This window comes from Cryptomeria japonica, chromosome 8, assembly GCF_030272615.1.
Source record: "Cryptomeria japonica chromosome 8, Sugi_1.0, whole genome shotgun sequence".
NCBI classification, from domain to species: domain Eukaryota; kingdom Viridiplantae; phylum Streptophyta; class Pinopsida; order Cupressales; family Cupressaceae; genus Cryptomeria; species Cryptomeria japonica.
The window spans coordinates 717330631-717340924 of NC_081412.1; the positions used below are offsets into that span (position 1 = coordinate 717330631).

At 35.8% G+C, this 10294-nt stretch overlaps 1 pseudogene; it reads left to right on the forward strand.

Moving 5' to 3' along the window:
- Positions 1-8230: 8230 nt before the first annotated feature.
- Positions 8231-10032, forward strand: LOC131071228 (3'-N-debenzoyl-2'-deoxytaxol N-benzoyltransferase-like; annotated as a pseudogene).
- Positions 10033-10294: the final 262 nt, after the last annotated feature.

Below are 10294 nucleotides of genomic sequence, written 5' to 3' on the forward strand. Positions count from 1 at the left end.
GAAGATGTCAACAACCTGTTCCTTTGTAGGAATGTACTCCAAGGTGAGTGAACCATTCTGAATCAACTTCCTAATGAAGTGCATGTGGATCTCAATGTGCTTCATCAGTTGATGCTCCACTGGATTACAGGAAATGTGTATAGCACTCTGATTGTCGCACCAAAGAAGTGTGGGACTATTAGGAGAAAAATTGAACTCTGTCAACAACTGTCGAAGCCATAAAATCTTGTGGCTGGCTAACATCACTACTCAGTACTCAACCTTTGTAGATGATAATGCAATAGAAAATTACTTCTTGCAAGACCATGTGATAGGACCAGAACCAAAACAGAAAACAAAGCCAGAAGTAGACTTATGATCATCAACATCACCAACCCAATCTGATTCAGTGAAGCCAACTATGCGAGGAGTCCCTATTATGTAGTGAATGCCATACTATAAAGTTCCCTGAATGTACAGGTCAAAATATGTTTGGCAACTTGCTAATGGCTCTCATGTGGATCATGTGAGAACCTAGAGACAAGGCCAACTTTAAAGGAAAGATCAGGACGTGAATGTGTCAGGTACAACAAACTACCAACCAACTGCCTATATAATGTAGAATCTATTGAAGGTGTACATCAAGTAGAGGATAGAACAACACCCAACTGAAATGGTGTGGCGGCAGGCTTGCAATCAAACATGCAAAATCTATGGAGCATGTCAAGAGCATACTTTTTCTGATATATGGAAATCCCATCCGAAGACTGAACAACCTGTAGACCAAGAAAATAGTGTAGAAGACCGAGATTTTTCATCTCAAACTACTCCATCAAAGCTCTTTGAACACTCTAAATCATGGAGGATGAGCTACCTGTAATAATGAGATCGTTAACGTATAGCACAAGAATCAAAAGATCACCCTCTAGACGCTAAATGTAAACTGTGGGATCGGAATGACAGCGAGAGAAGTGAGAGGAGAGAAAAAAAGAGTCCATCTTCTCATACCAAGCCCGAGGGGCTTGTTTGAGACCATATAATGAATGCCTAAGTCTACAAACCAAAGAAGTGTCCTAAACAAACCCCTGAGGCCACTCCATATAGATCTCCCCATGTAAGTCTCCATGCAAGAAAGCACTCTTCACATCCATCTGAAAAAATGGCCATCCCTATGACGTTGCAAGGGATAGTGCAAAATGAATATAATTCATCTTGGAAATAGTAGCAAGGTCTCGAAGTAATCAATACCCTCAAGTTGAGAAAACCCCTTTACAACAAGATGTGCTTTGTACTTATCTATTGAACCATCGATAGCATACTTGGTATAGTACACCCACTTGCACCGAACCAACTTTATTCCCTTAGGAAGATAACAAAGATCCCAAGTATGATTCTCCATCAAAAAAGAATACTCCTCATCCATAGCACTATCCCACTCAAGCTGACCTTATGCCTCTGAAAACCTGTAAGGATCATCCAAAATGGCATGACTCAAGGGACTAGAACCTGAAGTATGTGATCATGTACGACGGGTATCTGAAGGATCACCTGCCATAGAACCAACTGCCTCTATAGTAAAGTGGGCCCACTTGGGTAAATGTTGTGGATCCGGTGGTGGGGGGATGGTGGATCAACATCTACATCATCCTCAAGAGATAAACAATCTTCAAGAGATGAAGAGGGAGGAGTAGGTAGTGAGGGAGAAGCTGGTGAAGGACAATTTGGCAGAGTGAAGTGCTCATCAAACTAGACATCCCGTCAAAACAAGACCTCTCTGAAATCAAGATCAAACAGCTTGTATACATTCACATCTTCATAGTAGACAAAAAATATGAGTGGTCGACTCTTCCTCTCCATGACTTTGCTCTGAGCATCAAGAATAAATGCCCAAGCCTCATAACCAAATACTCAAAATGTAAAAAGATTAGGCTTCACATGGGTCCTAGCCTCCTCAGGACTCATATGTCGTAATCCCTTATGAGGCATCTGATTCTGAATATAAGTGGCACAATTGACTACCACAATCCAAAAAGAAGAATCCATAGATCATGATTAAATCAAACAATTGTCCATCTCTTGTAAAGTCCTATTCTTTCTCTCAGCAACACCATTATGTTGACGGGTATAGAGAACTGTAAACTGATGCTGCAAACCATGCTCAGTGCAAAAATCTCTGAAGGATTGATTGACATACTCCCCCCCATTATATGTGTGTATCCTCCTGATAGAAAGTCCAGATAGGTTCTCCACAAATGTCTTAAAGATTTGAAATGTATCAAAGACATCAGACTTGTACTTAAGAAAGTACACCCATGTACGTCTCGAGAAGTCATCAATAAATGTGAGCACATATCTAACCCTTGAAAAAGAAGGAGTTGGAAATGACATGAGGTCGGTATGTACCAACTTCAAGGGTGCCATAGCACGTGGAGACTAATAGGATAAAAATCCCAATGATGTTTTCAAAGTACACAACCTCAACAAACACCATCAGTACAGGAAATCTGTGGGATCCCAATCACTAGTGCTTGTGTTCTCATCTGTTGTAGATATTTGTAATTGACATGGCCAAAACACTCATGCCAAATTCTACTCACCGTGTCTGCATGTGCTATAAGAGATGAAGAATCACCAACTACAATCTGTGAAGTGTCACAATGGGCAAGTGCGGTGACAAACTCTTGAGTGTGTTTCATATGGTGAGAAGCACCAAAATCTAGGATCCAACTGGATCTTAATGTTCTTCACCGACCAACAAGCAATGGGGTTCATCTACCGGTTCACTAACCCTATCAATTATACCCTAACTGGTCAACCTTCAAGTCTGTTCTTCTGGTGGAACACCTTAACTGGTCACTTCATATGCCAAAGCATAGCATTCTCTACTTCATCAAACAAGATCCTTCCATTTTTGTTCTTTTTTTTTGCTCGCCAACTTTCCTACATACCAGTAATAACCCTAATGACACCATGCCATCAATCTGCAACTGTCCCCATCTGTATTTGCACTTCGGTTGTTTTCTCTTTCTGTAGTTGCTTAACATTTCCTTTATCTTTATCAACCCAGACACCATCTCAACCGGTTTGTCAAAATGACAAACCCATCACTTCTTTAATCTTCCTCCTCTATCTTGGTGGCACAACATGCCAACCTAGCTGATCCGGTGTATATCTCTGATTTCATGCACCCGAGGCACCCTTGTGATTCACCAGATCATCCGGTGTGAGCCTTCAATCACCTGCCTTTAATTCTTGTCTTACCTTGGAGGATTGAGATGCATTCCATGCATACTAGGAGATAAGCTCCACTTACTGGTTGGGGTGGATCCTTGTCATCTCATTATGCTTTCAGCATTGTATCAACATTCCTTAGCTGACATTAAGGATAAACATCTTCATTCAGACACACATGATCCGTTTGGGCACACTCACTGTCAGTGTTTTCTTCATCTAATGGGAGTCTTACAGATTGACATCAAACTGCATACCAGTGGCTTGTACATACTTCACCTCCAGTATTGATGTGATTCTTGTAACATTATGTCTCTTCATCACAATCAACATCCCAACATCTTTATCTCTTACCGATGTCATCATTTTGCTTCTTCATCAATTTTGATGCCATATTTTTGTATCGATTTCATGCATTACATGTTTTCATCACTACGCCTTCTTCAACCATCAACATGTCACTTCACTAGTGGGCACTTCATGCATACCAGTTGACATCAAAGACTTCATATCAACTATTCTCCCATACCGGTTGTCCTGCTATACTGGTTGACATCAATGACAACACAATGCCAACAATCTCCCCCTTAGGCATTGATGTTAACACATGTGGTTTCCGGCATACCACAAACTCTCTCTCCCTCTTTGACAACAATGGAAAAGGTTCTTGACGTCTGGTATACTGCAAACACTCTCTCTCCATTTTTTATGTGTGTTGAAATATTATGTCCCCCCCTGTGCAGGTAATCCTCCCACTTTTTCTCACAACCAGTTAAAAGAACACTTTTCTTTTACTTTGCAGGTTGTTCTGTCAATAAACCAAATAGAACTTCCTATCATTTGGTGATCCAAATTGTGATATCAATCAACACAAATTTGATTGACCTTACTAGAAGCCTCTGACAATGCCTGATGAGCACAATCTTGTCTTTTTCAACTATTCTTCTAGGAAAACCGATTGTGACTTTGATAGATAAACAAGTTGAATAGATACCTTCCCAAATTCAATAACATACCAGTATTGTCAACCATTTGCCTGATCTTCCACTATGTTCAGTATGTCTAATACCAATCAGGAAATATGGCAATGAACTCCTCTTGAACCACAAATCTCAGCTCTTCTTTACCGGTCAAGACCAACACTGGAGCTTCAATCAGCACCTTATATCAGTTGAGTTGTGCATATATGTCGTGCAGATAATCTTTCACTTCCATGGTGTCGATCACACCTCTATGATAAGTTCTTGCATGACCACAATGCCAACTATCATCTACATAATGTTACTTATCCATCCGGTTGACTCACTAGGATGAATGCACATGAGATTTGCTACTGTTATTCAGGACTTCTCTAATATCACTGGAGACATAATTTCATCTATTCAAGGCACATAAGCCCCTACACTGATCCCTAAATCCATTTCCTCTCATAATCTGCAGTTCTGGTTAACATCCATACCGGTAACATACTACACATACTGGTTTACTCTACCAATCCATCATCTCCACCAAGACACTTTCCTCTAACTCCGGACTTCTTGTGTCAAGTGCCTCTGATTCCAATGGCAATTTAAATCATCCATTGACACACGCGACAGTAATCCTTCTCTCATTTGTAGATGTGTAGCCACGGCAGCAACTACACATGCTACCATCTCATCTTAAACTTTCCTGCCAATAGTCCCAACATAGCAACCTATATTGACACTAGTCCCTTAAATTTTAGGACTTCCAAATTGAGTGCAAAATAAAAAAAATTAAATGATCGACATGTTAGGATTATAAGGTTGAGACACCTTAATCCCAACACATTGATGGGATATATTCTTGGTTTGCTTCAACATCAAGGATTTTGAAGCACCATATTTGGGAGAAATAAAATACGGTCAATTAAAATTTTCCATAAAATAAAATGTTTAGTGGCATACAAACATTGGTCTACCTCAACTCTTTATTTCTTTTACACTTTGAAAAGGATATTCTCTATGGTACTTTTTCTATAATTTATGTTTTTCTACAAATCTTAGATGATATATATATAAATATAACTGCGTACCTTTTCTTTGTAACAAACTAGAGGAATGCAAATCCTTTGCAACTAATTGTTCCCAAAGGTCGGTGGTTACTATCCAAAAAATTATCCATTTGAAGCACAAAACTACATTTAATTTTAATAATATTGTACTTATAATATCTGGGATTGGAAGATAATCATGATTACTCCAAAATTAAAACAAGCCTGACATATTTCACCTTGTTGATTTGACTTAGAAATAAACGATTTAAGTTGAACAAACTTGTGAGCAGTTCAATGAATTATGAGTCAAATTTTGAGCTTAAACTACATGAGAGTTAAACCCCAAACTTATATCTTTTGTATTTTTTTCTATTTATGAACTTCTTATTTTTTATAGGTAATGGGTCGAAGCCAATAAGGTGTACATACCCTACCCCCTTTGTGGGATTTGAACTTGTGACCTTTATTTCAAGAGCACAATTTGTCCACCAGTAGGCCAACTCGGGTTGTACTCTGTTTATGAACTTTAATTCTTATGAAAAATACCTAAATTTTTTGAATTTTCCCATTTTAAATTCAAGTAGTTTCAAGAAACTTGCATACTATGAATGTCATGTCATTTCTTTCTAAGTTTTAAGTGTGCTCACAAAAACCACTTCTCATCACTCATGTGGATAATGGGAGCTATTAAGCTCTTTTATAAAAATGTTGCACATCCATATCACTAGATTTTATCTTAAAACCAATGAAGAAATTAAGAAAACATGAAAAAAATGAGGAGTTTGAAGACTTTGGTAGTATGCCAATTTCTATAGCATTGTTATCACATCGTTCCACATTTTTAAGTGTTCGATTATATTCTTTCTTAGGCTTCTATGGTCTAGACATGAATAATTTGATGCTATGGAACCATATTCATGCCAGCCATGATATATAGCTTTATTAAGTTAGTTCAAGGATACTTAGGACCTAACATCACTATAATTATGTCTTTTGGGATGATTCCAATTAGATATAGTTTCCTATCCAAATATCTCTTACTAGTAATATCATATGGGGAAGCCTCTTGTCTAATGCAACACACCACATTTTTTAATCTTATTATCCAATATCTCAAAATATTGCCTTCATCAAGGTAAAGTACCAATAATAATGATAATTAATTTTATTTTACTTCTATATGTGCATTGCTGAAAATACATATTTTTTAAGCTAATTTATGCTTGAAGCTCAATCTTGCTAGTGAGAAAAGGACACAATAGTTAACAATACTTACATAATATAATAAGTAAGGTCATACAAAACCAAAAATAATTAATTTTAAAGACTATGACAATGCATTGTTTCTCATGGATCAAACTTTAATCAATTTTTTGAAATGCATAGTGTCATAGAAGAGTAGCAAAATTTCTTTTGTGGCAATTGATTTCTTCTCAAATTTTGTTTTACAATATAATCATATGCAATGCACATACAACTTATGGTGGCTATGTTCGCATTGTCTTCTCATATTTTGATCTTGTAGTTTGTCTAATCATTTTTTTACTTTTTCCCATGTCTTCTCTCTAGTATTACGCTTACATTCAATTTATATGCTCTATCCCAATGATCAATTAGTTTCATCAATGATCCTTCTGATTTTTAAATGCTACTTTAGATTTCTTGACAATCACAACTTTGCTCAAAATGTTCAATTTTATTCTCATCTTGACTTCTCATAAAGTCAATGCACTTGAGTTCTACATTCATATTATAATCTTTTGATGAGTAAAGTTTTCATTTTAACCCATAATCGCATGCCCCTTTCCAAGATATTTCTCAATCAATTTAATGGTATCATGTATGGTTGGGAACATAATTTCTCGACATATTCCAATGGTAGTATATTTAAGTCAACTTGTAAACAAACAACCAAAGGATGTTAGTTATAATTGATGAGTGTAGTTTCATACCTATTAATTGCATTTTCCTCACACTTATCCATGTAGCCTTTGGCAGGGACTTTAGCTACACTACAACCCTTGTTGATCATTCTATTTGATAAAAATCTTCCAACTTGGGTAAATGTTATAAGATAACAATAAAGCATCTTGAATGTATTATGATGTTTACACAACCATACTTATCATTGGATAGCTATTATTATATCTAATTGAAACTTTTTCAAACTATATGCTCATCAATCATTCTCATTTCATTTCTAGTTGGAACACATATTTATTGAACAATTTATGAACCATATTATCAATTGTGTATGAAGTTTAGTATTTGTTCTATCATCGAGTTCTTGCACAAAGTCTTGTTGACCCATACATTACTTATGATTGTATTTATGGGATTGCCATTTGGCTTACACCATTCTCAATAGATTGAGTCATGTGAGAATATAAACATGCACACATTTGCAAGGGCAAATGGTGTGAAAGAGACTTTGCCATACAAATAACACTAAGAAATAAAGTGAGATAAATATTTATCAAAACCAAAAAGATAACAAAAATGTAAATCAATGAATAATCATGAAAACAATTCAATAAAACAATAGACAAATTTGATATGACAGATGCTTCAATTTTATTTTATTTTTAAATGATCTAATATTCAATAAAGAAAGAAGAAAACCTTAAAGAAATCCTATAAAAAAATTAGATTCACCACACATATAATGGACTTAAATCTAACATCTATCCTAAATTAATCAAAGGAGAGGACGAGGGATACATATCTCTAAAACCAAAGATGCAAAGATGACACCAAATCTTTGCATAATTGATTTGGTGTTGTCACGACTCTGATATTTTAACCTAATTCATTATAATATACTACATTATTAGGCCGACAAAATCTTTAGTAGGTAATTGTCCCACGCAAAAATAATTGATAGCGAGGTTGAATGATTGAAACGGAGCATGCAAAACTTAAGGATTCCCTTACACTTTGCTTTTATCGCACAGTTTTGAGTTTTAGCTTCCATTCCATTGTATTCTCAGAATCATAATCAGAATGGAGAAAGTTGGGCCAAAAGAGTTGAAGGTAAAGAGGTTTGAGCCAGTCATGGTGGCTCCATCTCTGCCTTCACCCAAAACTATTCTCCCCCTCTCCTCCATTGACAACAGACCAATTTTAAGAAGAAACATCTTTAATTCATTATTAGTCTACAATGGTCGTGACAATATTTCTGCTGAACCTTCAAATATAATTCGAGAGGCTCTGTCAAGAGTGTTGGTGTATTATTTTCCTTTCGCTGGGCGCCTCAGAAGCAAAGAAAATGGGGAAGTTGAAGTGGAGTGCACAGGCGAGGGAGCTCTGTTTGTGGAAGCAATGGCGGATAACAGCCTTTCAGTCCTTGGAGATTTGGATGACGTCACACCATCATTTCAACGGCTCCTTTTTTCACTCCCACTTACTACTACTCCTATTGAGAACTTCCATCTTCTGGTTGTTCAGGTAATTTTCTTACAGTGGGTGATGGTTTCCTGTTTCTTTAAATTATTTCTTCCAATTTCCATACTCAGCAGTATTCCTTTCAATTTCTATACTCAGCAGTATTCTTAATCTTTTAGTTTCTTCAATTTATTTTTGCTATCAAATTTCATTTCATTGTCATTTCTTGTTTGGATTGTGTGCATTTTTTTTGCGACATTTCAGATCAAACTCAAACTCAATGATCTTTTATTATATTTGTTAGATCTGTAATTATTTATTGTAATTGTTTCTCGATTAAATTGTGTCAAAGAATTTTTAGTATCAACATTTCAGATATCCATCATCAAGATGATAATAGACAGCTCAACAGAATAAAAATGGTTTGATATATGATTTGTTTTGTTTTATAATAATAGTTTAATATATGACCTTTTTATATATGCTTTGTTTTGTTGTTCTTGTCTTGTATTTGTTTCATATAGGTAACTCGTTTTACATGTGGTGGTTTTGTCGTAGGAGTGAGTTTTCACCATAGCATATGTGATGGATGAGGAGCAGGTCAATTTCTCAAATGCTTTGGAGAGATGGCAAGGGGAGAGGTTAAGCCCTCTCTAGAACCAAGATGGAATAGAAAGTTATTGAAGAAAAAAGATTTGATACACCTCCAATCTCATCACACTGAATCTATTTTAGATAACATATGCAAAATACATCAAGCTCCAATAGTAGGTGAATGGGTTCAAGCCTCTATAACTATAAGTTCTGATATAATAAAATATATCAAAAAAGATTTTATGGAAGAGAGTAAAGAATTCTTCTCTGCATTTGAAGTTGTTGCAGCTTTGGCTTGGCAAGCAAGGACAAAGGCTCGTCAAATTCTAAATGATCAAAATGTGAAGCTTCTCTTTCCAATGGATATAAGGAGATTGATTAATCCTCCACTTCCACAAGGATACTATGGTAATGCAATTGGTATGGCATGTGCATTAGATACTGCACAAGACCTCATAAATGGATCTATTTTGCAAGCTGCAAAGATTATAAAAAAGTCAAAGTTATCTTTAAATGATACATATTTAATGCCAAGTATTGTGACATACCCATCCACATTAAACATAACCACAAAACAAGACAACTTGCTTGCATTAGGTGATTGGAGGTGGTTGGGATTTAATGAAGTGGACTTTGGTTGGGGAGATGCAGAAAATGTAAGTTCTCTATTATTATTGGAGAAAGAGTTAGCACCAACAGATTATATTATCTTTGTCCAGCCTCCTAAACACATGCCTAATGGAATCAAAATGGTAATGTGCATGCCCATGTCAATATTCAAATCATTCAAAATAGAAGTGGACTCTATAATAAACCAATATATGTAAAAAGAATCATCACAACAACTTAGACCTTGCATGCTCAAAATAAACATTGTTTAGTATTTTAGGTAAGTTATAGAGGAAAGCATTTCTTTGCATAAATGCATACTTGCTCATAGATTTGTGTCTATGTAAATGTATATGTTGTTAGTTTTTTAATCCAATTCCTTGTTATAGTTAAAAAAAAATCGATGGCCCTTTATGTTATGAATAGGCTAGTAAAGCTATTGCAATTTTGTTGTAATTCATTGAATGCTCTTTTGTAAAA